The sequence below is a fragment of the Frieseomelitta varia genome, unplaced genomic scaffold, assembly GCF_011392965.1.
Source record: "Frieseomelitta varia isolate USP_RPSP 00005682 unplaced genomic scaffold, Fvar_1.2 scaffold_423, whole genome shotgun sequence".
Taxonomy (NCBI): domain Eukaryota; kingdom Metazoa; phylum Arthropoda; class Insecta; order Hymenoptera; family Apidae; genus Frieseomelitta; species Frieseomelitta varia.
This window is the reverse complement of record NW_025110172.1, coordinates 17522-28029: the sequence shown is the minus strand read 5'-3', so window position 1 is coordinate 28029 and position 10508 is coordinate 17522.

Genomic DNA, 10508 nt, shown 5'->3' with positions numbered 1-10508 from the left:
AGAAAGCGACGAATTGTTGTATATGGTTTGGTCACTCATTATGGTCCGCAATCAGTTGCCAGTGCAAGTGATTAAATAGGAAACTGAGAAGAAAATATCAAGCAATACGAGCATCTTACGTGAATTTCCAGAGAGATTGTTCGCAATCGAATCGTATTATAAATACTTCGGACTTGGAAATTTCAACGTCGCGAGGATCAGATAGAATTCCTATATAATGGATAGAATTTCTATATAATTCGTTTATATTGATTCCATTTATCTGAATCAAATTTTAATTAATATTAAATGAATTTTTGCTAGTTGAATCTGATTGAAGCTGAACTTCTATTGTACGAACAAGAAATTACTCCCATTGTGTGAATTCTAATATGAACTACTTGTTTCTCTCGACAAGTTCGTATAAACAATTTCAAAGTTCAACCAGAATTCCAAATTGGAAACCAGCATCATGCTTCATTCTTGTGCAAATAAAATTAATTGAAAACTGAATCTTATTTGAAGTTGAACTTCTATTGCACGGACAAGAAATTATTCCGATTGTGTAAATTTTAATATGAACTACTTGTCTCTCGACAATATAGAGAGTTTATAGAGTTTACATCAACGATTTCAAAAATTCACCGAGAATACCAAATTGGAACCGGCATCCTTGTGTTTCATTGTTGCTAATGAAGTTAATTGAAAGTTAGGCGAAACAAGCACGTATCGAGCATTAAAATTTTCGCAATATATATATCCACCCTCGTTGGCATTCGTGAAGGAACTCGGGAAACGTGGATGGTTCGCTCTTCAGGGCGGAGATCGGATGCCAGGCGAACGGCAATTTATCTTGCTTGAAACGCGCGTTCCTTTCAGCTTTAATTGGCAGCGTGGTCAGCTTTTTTCGACAGCGCGATTATCTTTATCGGCGGAGACGATAATTATTGCAGCGTTTCGCCGGTTTAATTAACGCGACGAGGAGGGTTTCACCCCCCCCTTCTCCCCCTCACCTACGCCCCGGTAATTTTACTCGTCCTTAATGAATTTTTCGAGTGGACGCGACAAGCCGAGTGATTAATCTCATTAAGCGACTCGCCTTGCACTTTCCCTAGCCGATCGCCGGGCAATCATTATTCGTATCGTCTCATCTTAATTAACGACCACCACCACCATCCATTCCCCTTCCCTCACCCCGTATCGCGTTCGAGATTTCGGTGATTATTACCAGGGTGATTACAGCATCGTGCGAACGCGGCTCCTGTTCCTGTTTAAAGAGGATGGCGTCATCTATCTGCGTTCTGTCATCGACTCCTCCATCAGGATTAACCTGCTTCCATTTTGATTCGAACGAGAGATCGAGCACGTAGAACACAACAGCTGCTCGAAAAATATGAAGGTTCGATCTTAAACGATACGGATTCTCATTGTCTGTTCGTTCAGTTGCGAGATTTCTCCCCTCTGCTTGGTAAATCAGTTTCAGAATTCTCCGAGACGTCTGAAAATCGTCACCGCACTTCGCAGTGCCCGTCGGAACTCGCAGTTCGCTGCCTGGCGTAGGAAAAGACGCGGATAGTTTTACACGCTGTGCTCTGCAGCTGCATGGAAGAAACGTCGGTAGAGGTTGCACTCGGTGGATGCAGTGGCTGCTCGTTTCCCGTCATCGAAACTGGCCGATCGATAATTGCCGCAGGTGTTCAGACAAAATGGTTTTGTTGGATGGGGCCTGGGCCAAGCAACCGGCAGACAGGCAGGCCAATAAAGATTTTCCAATCGAAGCGTCTCGATATCTCGCGGCATCTGATTTCCCAACGTCCCTTCTCTTTCTCTCTCTCTCTCTCTTTGTTTTCCTCTTTCCCTCGAGGCGTTTTCGTATCCCTGAAACGATGTGCTCTAGCCATCCAGTTGGTGGGACGACGAACGGAGACGGACGAGCACGATTTCTTTCTGGCGTCCTCCGTCGACGCGTAATTCCGACGCTACGAGACACGAGAGGCGAGAGAGACACAAGAGCTTCCTCTGCCCGGCCGCCAATATCGACCGAAAACCGGGTAAATACACTCTCCCCCTAGCAGCACGGTGCATTGCACCCCTGCGGGACAAGTATTTCAGCCGCGCGCCACTAGACCGAGAAACAAACACGATCGCGTCTACGCCCTTCCGCAAGCTGCAGCTTGTCGCGGACGCTGATGTCGGACGCGATGGATCGTGAGACCGCAAATATCCCTTTGTCAAGCTTTATGGCGCGCCATAATTCCACCAACTCTGGGTAAGTCTTCTCTTCGGTCTTCCGTCTGAGAATCTCGGCCGGACACATCTCCCGTTTCGTCGTTCGACCCAATCGACTCGTGCTTGAACGTAGAATAGACCGAGGTCGAGAAGTTGTTTCGCCGTTATCGGGGCGAGCAAGTCGGAAGTTTTAAGCTGAAAATAAAAGAGAGAGAACGGACGATGGAAAAATCGGTCGTTCCGGTGGAAAGGGTTTGTGGCGAAATTATGCACGAACAAGGAGTCACGGAGGCTAACCAGAGACAAAGTCCAATATCCGCACGCCGCACGTCCGGCGCATCTCGTCCAGCTGCGGCAAAATCTTACGACCAATCGAGCCGTACGAGCAGTTCGAGCTTCTTCTCTCTAATCTGCGATTGTGTTTAGGAGATTGCCTCGGATTTGCCGAGCAACCGAGCCGGGGACGAGAGAACCAGTTTCGGGGGTTAGAAAATAACCTCCGAGCGGAATGAAACGTTATCCGAGGCAGATCAGATTATTGGGTAAACCGAATTACCGGATTAAAAAACCGGGGCGAAACGAAATTTCTTTCTGGTGAAGAGGATGGGTCGCCGATCGAGCGTGAAACTTTCAATCTGCCTGGGCGAAACTCTCGTCGACGATCGTATCGCGAAAATCTCTTTCCCGTCCCGATGAACATTCGTGCCTGAAATCTAATTGCACGTCTGACGCAAATCTTCGAGGTTGCCGCGGAATAAGAATATACCGCTGGAGGATCCACGTTTCCTACGCACTAGTTTTCCACGCGAGTAATTGGATTCTCAGTCTCATTATTGCGATCGAGACTGTTGAACACGGATAATGAGATTTACGTCACCGTCTCGCTCAAAGCGAGAGCTTAGACACCGATGGGATAAAAACGTTGCTGCGATTTTTATTTTTTTCTTTTAATTGGTCTCGCAACACACGCAATTGACGCATCGTAATGCAGTTCTGCGAGTTACAGTTCGCTTAATACCAGGGAAAGGAGGTGGGGGGAGGGGGGGGGCACCCAGGATTCAGAGCCGATGGTAATGAAAATTTTAATTAAAAGCCCTCCGCGTCGGCGAGGTGCGCGAGTGCGAATTAATGGCTGGCCAGATGAAAAGACGGGGGCCGCTTTTTAAAGAACTTTTACCACCGTTTACACGTGTGTGTCCATAGCGCGGTCCACTTTGCCATTAATCAAAATGTATAATTGCTTTTATCCATCGTCCGTCTGGTCGACCCACGATCAACGTGCAACGTACGATTTCCTACGTACCAGACTGATAGCCACTCTCTCTCTCTCTCTCTCTTTCTTTTTTTTCTTTTTTTTAAAGCTATACGCTTTTTTTTCACGAAGAATCTCCTTGGAAACCAGAGAGAGTCGGAACGAACGCGAGCGTTCAATTTAATCGGCGAGTAGGTGCTTCAGTTCCGATCGTACACGGTTTAAATATTTATGGTTTGACAACGATCAAAAACTAAATGAAAAAAGGAAAAAACCGGCCGAACACTCTGGGCCGGTTGTAGCGCAGCGTTTGATGTTACATTCAACGGTCGCGAAACCATTTTCCAAGCAGGTTAACAACGTACCGGGAACAGGCCGGGGCTTTGCCTCGCTACTTTGTTTCATACTCTGTAAACACGCGCGTGGACGATATGAAAATTTCCGTGGGGCTTTTACGCGAGTGGCGTGTACGATAGTTTTGTTTACGACGGAATCGGAATTTTGGAGCGCTGTCCCGGAGAGATGTTAAGTCGACGACAGCTTCCGGGGATCGTTCTCGATCGCGAGTTATTTACAAGTACGAACGCACAAGCGCGAGTAAATTTACTCTGTTTACTCGAATAAAAATATTTCTTTCTTCCTGAAAAATATAAACACGAACGAGCGACGGTCTACCAGCAACACGAAACAATTACGTTCCGCGCGCAACGATCCCACTATTTGTTTCTCCGTTTGCATTTATGTAAATAACGTACGAACGTTTCTCTACGAAACTAGACTGCAGACTGCAATTTTCTGGTGTGCTCGCTCCACAGCCTGAGACGCGGCGTATCAATCTAAGTCATTTTTGCAGCGGAGTCACGTCAGTCGTTAAAGGTCTCGGTCTCTTCTCGAAACAGAATACGCGCTCGGAAATGTGCGTACAATAGCGTGATTCCCGGAGAGACACATTCGTTCCGATCAATTTCCAACGTTGAATATCTCTCCGCGAATGAATACACGACGGATCGAAGTTAAAACGATCCAAGTGATTTTAATCCGAAGTAAGAGTTAAATGTCAGGCCCTTGACGTAACGAATTAAACTCGGTACGACGGAAAAATGATATTTATTTCTCATTTCAATATTTGCGTAAATCTGACAAAGATAATTTTTGTGTCCTCGTATTTATATCGGCACTTAAAATGTTATAAAAGAAATTAATGAAAAATGATGAAAGAACAAATTGATGATTCGATAGTCAATGGATTGATCATGGGCTATACGCAATGTTGGTCTTCGTGGATGCGTAGCTATAAAAAGACCATTAGCCAAAACCAAAGAATAAAGTGAAAAGACTACAGTGGGCTAAAAAAATGTCGAAATTGGTCAGCTGAAGAGTGGAAAAATGTTTTATGGACCGACGAATCTAAATTTGAGGTGTTCGGTTGCAAGCGGCGAGCTCGTGTCTTTAGAAGATCTGAAGAAAAAATGATTCCTGACTGTATCGTATCCACAGTTAAACACGGAGGGTGGTTAATAATGGTCTGAGGATGTATTGGAGCAAATAGTGTTGGTGATTTAATAAAAATCGAAGAGATTCTGAAAAAAGAACAATGTTTGTCCATTTTACGTGACCATGCCATACCATCTGAGAGGCGATTAATAGGCCAAAATTTTATTTTCATGCATAACAACGATCCCAGGCACACTGCAAAGGTTTGTAAAAACTATTTGCAATATTTAGAACAGAGTGATGAATCAAAAATAATGCACTGGCCCCCTCAATCTCCCGATCTGAACCCATTAGAGAAGATTTGGGATGAATCAGATCGAAAAATTCGTAAAGTGTGTCCAAAGTCCTAAAATGACTTATGGAACAAACTACAAGATGCATGGAACCAAATAGTAAACCAGAAACAATAGAAAACCTAATAAAATGCCGAAATTAGTCGGGCAAATTAATTAAAAAACCGCGGTGGATATATCGACGAAAAGAAAATTTAACTTTCTTGTGCAAACTTAATGTTATTATTACTATAATGTAAACTATATATACCTCTTTCAGCTTAATATAACTTTGAAATAAATTTAAGAAAATATAATATATATATAACCATATATTTAAATATAAATTAAATATAAATTTTAAATTTTAAATATAAATTAAATATAAATTAAATATAAATTAAATTTTAAATATAAATTAAATATAAATTAAATTTTAAATATAAATTAAATATAAATTAAATTTTAAATATAATTTAAATATATATTTATAAAATAAATTTAAGAAATTATAACAATTTCCTAATGGTTTTCCAAATTTTTTTTCTGTAAGTGTCTTAATACTTTTAGAGGGCAGTGTGTACGTACGTACGTATGTACAAATATATTTCTGACTCGATCAGATTTCGTCTCGAACGGCTCTCCTTTAAATGTTTGCCAATAAAAGATGGAGGAGCTGAGAGGAGGAAAAGAGGAGGTACGAGGGGGGGGGGGGGGGGGGGGGGGGACACAAGACGCGTCACACGACTATGGACTTTGACGTCGAGGGTAAGCCAACGAGGGGATATTGCCGCGTCGCAGGAACTACGTCAAACTTGTCCCTGTACGAGACACTTTGACATCGTAATGATATAAGCGAACCAGTCTTCGTTTCTGTAACCTGACATGTAAAACCAGTAACGCGAGACCGACGTCTTGCATCCTTGACGCATCTCTCCCATTTCCATGCGACCAAAAAAAAAAAAAAAAAAAAAAAAAATTGCTCGCGCCAGAGTGTTTTTTTTCTTCTTCTTCTTTTTATTAAAATTTCTCCTATCGCGCGTCGTCCAAGAAAGAAATTTCTAGCGATACTTTTTACTCTGTCACGACGGCGTCGGTGGTGCCGCTTCGGTCGATCCATCTGGTACGTCCTCTGACCTATCTTGGGATAAAGACAGAGGTGAGCGTTGGAGAACGATCCACGGTCGAGAGAGACGTATCGTAAGTGCTCGAGGATTGGACAACCTTGTTGTCCTTTATAAATAGACGAAATTGCTCCACGAAGAAGCTCGTACGTTGAGAGCGGTGAATGAATAATTCGCAACTACCCTCCGGAGACTCGGAGTCCGTCGTCTAGACCTTGGTTTACGGGCGAAGGATTCCCATACACCTGCCGAACAAAACACAACCCTCCACCGACGAGAACGTGTTGCTTCGCGCGATTCAGCTTAAAACGGGGCTTCAGTTTCTCCCCCCTACGATTCTTCTTTCCAGATAAACGTTTGCGACGAGGACAAGGGCGCGCTTGTTTCAGCGACGTCTCGCTGGTTCTGTCGAGGGAGGACCAGAGAGAGCGGGCGTAAAAGAAGAAAAAGAAAAAAATGGAAAGAAAAGAAAGGAAAAGAAAAGCGACGAAGCGTGAACTCTCGAGCATTCCGGATTCCGTCGAATTCACCCGAACAGACGCGTTATATAATTCCCAGCGACTTCCATTCTTTCGTTTCACTCTCCTTTTTTCGGCGCCGGCGCCGCTTCGGAAACGTCCTCGCTCGCGTATCATCGAGACGACACGAGTCGATGGAGTATCGACTAGCCGGCTAGGTCGGGTTGGTAATCTCCAAATGGTTCTCTATGAAATTCCACCTGCGCTCCTCTTTTTCTTCTGCTGTTTCAGCGAAGCCGTGGCTTTAAAAATCATGCGCGCGTACGCGAAAGAAAGAGAGAGAAAGAGAGAAAGTCAGTCGGTCGTCCGGGGTTCTGTATCGGGGTTCTGCGGAGAATTGAGCCGAATTGTCCCGAACGAAAAACCACCGATTTATCTATCGGCCAACAGAGACCCGGCGATCTTCGTCGGTTTCTCGGTTCGACGGTTGTTCTCTCTCGGTCTGGTTATCTTTTTCTTTCTCTTTTTTCTATTCCGTGCGCTTCTCCATGTAGTTTTTCTACCGAACTGGAGGCGAGGCAACGGTAATCCGTTCGATCGGCGAACAGCGCCGGAAAGAAACGAAAAGAATCTTAATGCCGCCGCCGTCGCGTCGTCGTCGTCGCGTCACGCGCTATTGCCGCCGCGCCGCGCCGCGTCGCGTCGTACCGTTTCTCCCCTCCGACACGACGTAATTTCGTTTACTTTCAATCTTCCCCATTACCGGCATAAAAGAAGGAATAACGAGCGCGAATAACGTCAGTCCTCTAGACTGAGAAACGAGAGAAAAGTCCACGCCGTAATTCCGATTCTTCCTGAGAAACGTTACGACAGTGCCGAGCGTATAACGGCGTAATGAGTATAACTATAAGAACAGACCGTTCGTCGATATTTAACACGTTAACTGCGACGCTGATCCCTAGGGATCAGTGGTTTAACCCTTTGTTTTGCCTTAACCCTTTCACCTGTAAAATCGAGCGAGGCGAAATTGTCAAACACAGAAACCACGAGTGATAAGTTTATCGGTCGAAACATGAGAAGCACGAGTCAGGCACAACGCACATTCATTATTGCGTTAATCTTGGCCATGTTCGGGCATGACGAATATATTGTCTTGAAGTATTAACTTTCTGCCGTTAGTAATTTAAAAGAAGCATTTATTTACAAATTGAATCACACATTCCAGATCACAAGTCATTTCACTAACGAAAGACTCTGACTGAGCCTAAGCTATTTTATTTCGATATCTAATTGTTTATATTCAATTTGAAACATAATGATCCTGAACGATGTTTTAAAATAAACTATGTTGCGTATGCTTGCGTATGTTTTAAAATAAACTGTTTGGGTCTCCTTCGTACAATTTAATATTTCAAAATTGTTTTAACATGACGTTCAAGCAACGAAATAGATCCGAGGCGCCTTGCAAAATTAAATCGGTTGTTCCTGACTGATCATACAATTTGTGACGATACGTTAGAAAGATATAATTAACAAAATTTCGTGTTAAATACCATTTGAATGATTTAGTTTCCAACGCTATATCGTTTTATTCGAAGCGATGATACAAAAAAAAAAAAAAAAAAGTGTTTTCGAGGGCAAAGGCGTTTCTTTCCCTTTCTGATCGGCCAGCAGAACACACCGAATCGAGAATCTGTTCTTCGTTTATGGTTTGTGTACTCGGAAGGCTTGCGCTTGTTACCATACCATCCTCGAGGCCTCGTTGAATAATACATAACGCAGCGCAATCGTCGCCGTCCAAGGTTTTCGTTGTTTCGTCGTCAACCGCCTCCGGCTTCTTATCCAAACACTCGTTAAGGCCTCGAACTTTCCATTCAGAAAGATTCAACGAACGCGCGGCATCTAACAAACGTATCGCCCATTGCGATCCACGAACGCTCCTCGGCCGTTTGCCCGCACAGTTCAAGAAGCCACGAACGAAAGTTCCACTCGCGCGCGAGGTGACGCTCGTTGCCCGGTGTTTCGCATAGTTTGTTGCGAGCGAACGACGGCGAGAGAATCCCAGGTAGCGGAGTCGTCAGGCTGATAAATGTCGGATAAATCTAAAAAGCGGCAGGGGCGGCAGGAATCATCAGCTGTCTGGCACTAAACGAGTTTCTGACGACGCCTTTTTCAAACCTCTTTCCCCCACCACCATTGGCAATCGCGAAAATTGGCGCGATACTGCGAGAGAGTTTGTCTAGTCCCCCCTTTTTCCGATACGCAAGCCACGACAATCTATCAGCCTGGTGTAAACATTCGCTCGCGATAGCAGCAGCCATCGAACGCGTCCCCATCTGAAATAAGATCTTTTTGAATGCGGTCGAGCGCGTCACCGCGGAGCCTGGCCGGCTCATGCATCCCTCTGATGGAAAAATATCTTTCGAAACGGAGAGAGGACCCGTCTACTATCGAAATTGATGAACTATTCGCGCCGAGTTTGGAACACATTGTGGGCGAATTCGCGTCTTTCAGTTTTCAACTGTTGCGAAAGGGAGACGCTAGTTTGCGTTGTAGGGGGCACGACCCCAGGCAACGTTATAAATTTTTCGAGAAGTGTATAATTCACGATACACATCTGTAAATCTTGCTTAGTGCAAGATTTCTCCATCAGGGAAATTGCTTCCTAACATATCACACCAAGAAACGTCAAATAGAGGTATTTTCATTTTAATTATTAAGAAATAATACACTTGTTAAACACTGTACATTCTCTTGAACCGTTTCAATTATACATTAAATAATTCAAAAAATACGAGGAAATATAGGCTACATGTTTACCAGATCACACCGTCCCCAATGTGTTAATATAAATGTAAAATAAATAATAGTTAAAATATAAAATACGTAATAAATAGATTCTTAAATATTACTATAAAAAATATGTAGTAAATAGTAATATTTAATAATATTTCATCAATGTGAATTAAAGAAGTGCGTATATATGCATTTTGCAAAGTTTCCTCTGTTGCTCCAAAAATGATACACAATGTGTTAAACAACAGAGAGAAGAAGGTCGCAAGCGTGATTCTCTGATTGTTAATGCGTCAAAAAAAAAGGAAAAAGACAAGAGAAAGTTTCCGACGTTACGTCGAAAGTCATCGAAATCATTACGAAATGCGTCGTCCCTGTTCTTCGAGAGTCCGACGTAACCAAATTTCTTTGGAATCGCCGTAACGATGACGCAGCCAGTTCGTTCGCTACGCTTCCTAATTAACTATGGGGATGTTTGGAAGAGTTCCAATTGAAATTCCCGACCCGGTTTCTTTGACCCGGTTTCTTTCGACCCCGTTCCCCCGACCTGCTTTCTTCCCGGATGGCGCTTCGAACAAAAGGCCATCCGAGAATTAATTCGATCCCGGAACCTTGTCTTGAAGTTAGGAATGTTCAACACCGCTAATTGCCGCGAGTTGTTCGACAGCGTCGCAGGTGTAACTCATCCGAGGTACACATACACACCGACGCACGGAACGTGGACCAGATATTCCAGCGAAATGAGGCAATCAATGTACACGGACGCATTCGGAACTAGTTATAGAATGCGCAACACCTGCAAATAACATTGTTGGCATTGCAAGAGACACGTTAGTCGTCGAATGTACGCCGGTAACTCACGGTCGAGATCGTCTCGCTTAGTCTCTTAAAGACACTAGAGGCTCTT